This window comes from Dipodomys merriami, unplaced genomic scaffold (assembly GCF_024711535.1).
Source record: "Dipodomys merriami isolate MVZ:Mamm:240054 unplaced genomic scaffold, mDipMer1.0.p SCAF_1420, whole genome shotgun sequence".
Taxonomy (NCBI): domain Eukaryota; kingdom Metazoa; phylum Chordata; class Mammalia; order Rodentia; family Heteromyidae; genus Dipodomys; species Dipodomys merriami.
In genome coordinates this window covers 148,419-150,000 of record NW_027202739.1, presented here as the reverse complement: position 1 = coordinate 150,000, position 1,582 = coordinate 148,419, and positions in this window count along the sequence as shown.

Here is a 1,582-nt window from a genome sequence, read left to right as displayed (position 1 = left end):
CGGGAACAGCGTCGCCAGGGGCCGGAGGGGGAGGGGGACGGGACCCCCCAAAAACCCCACGGCACCCCAAGCACGAGGCCGGGAAGCCACACACCACACGCCCTCGCATCGCGACCCAGCACAGGCTCCAGGCTCCGCCACTCGACACACCGCGCGCGAGGCAGGGGCGGGGACGGATCGGGAACGTCCTCCACTCACCACACCAGACGACGGCCCGGGAGAGGCCCCGCGGGACCCTCCCCCAGCTCGGAGGGGGGAGGCGCGGGCACGCAGTTACCAACGCGGGCAGCCACTAACGCTCAAAAGCGGGACAGGGAGCGGCAGGGCCGCGGGAGCCCATCGGGGGCGGGCCCCCGCCAACCCGGCAGCGAACGCCGCCTCCCGAACGAGGATCGCTAGAGAACCTCTCCTCACTCTGAGGGTGGCCCGCACCCAACCCCGACGGGAACCCCGCCGGGACCAGCACACATCAAAGGCGTCCATCCTTCCCACCACGGGTGGCAGGGAGGGGTGGGGCGGGGGGGGTCTGCGGCAGCAGCAACACCAACCCTGGTCGGTCGGCCTTGCCGTGCGGGGCCAGAGCAAAGTCGCGCACACGGGCGGGGAAGCCCGCACAGGCCCGGCTCGCCTCCCACTGCAACATCTCAGGTCCCCCGGTGCAACAAGAGCCAGGTGACACGGCAGGGAAGACAAGCCAGGACCAGGGCCGGCAGCTCATGCGGGGAAGCCACCCGCCCGGCGCAACAAGGGAAGAGCGCTCCTCCTCTGGGGAACCGCCTCGACCCCCCCCAGCAGAGACGTCAATCTCTGCGATAACTTTTTTCTCACTCGCACAAGCCCCACAAACCCAAGGACGGCCGGGACACACCACGGGCAGCAGGCTGGCACAAGGCAACGGACAACGCCGGGATCGGGAACGACACCACCACTCAGCCTCAGGCACCTGAGAGAACCGACCGGGAGCGTTCCGGGAGCACCGCAAGAGGGCAGAGCGCGAGGCGCGGCTTTTCACACCACACAGCACGGGCAAGCACGGAGCACCGACCCTCCCTCTCCGCGGAGAGAGCCGACCCCCGTGCCGATAACGAGTCACGGGAAGAGAGGAGCAAGATCAGGGGCGCCCCCCCTCCTCCAGCGTGTACAAGTCCCCGACCTCACGGCGAGGGCAGGGAGAGCGCAGCCGGACCCGGTTGCCGCACCCCTGCCTCCCCGCACACCACCGGCGCCGGCACGGTGGGACGGTGAGGGCAGGGGCCCACGGGCAGAACGAGAAGAGCGGTCCCATTCGCCATGAATGTCCGTCCCTCGCCTGGCGCAGCTTAGGCCCGGGCCCGAAGGAGATCGCAACGTCACCACATCAATCACACCGAGGGGGCGGAGAAGACAGCCACACGGCACTCGGGAGGCGGTGGGGCCCAGGAAGCTCGGCTCCCGAGAGGGCCAACAGCCTGGGATAAAAGCGTAGCCAGGACAGACAACCTTTCGTGAGTAACGAGCGAGGTAAAAGGAAAAAAAAAAAATAAAAAATAAAAAAATAAAAAAATAAAAAAAATACCACGGGCTTCAGCGTCCCTGGCGCTCG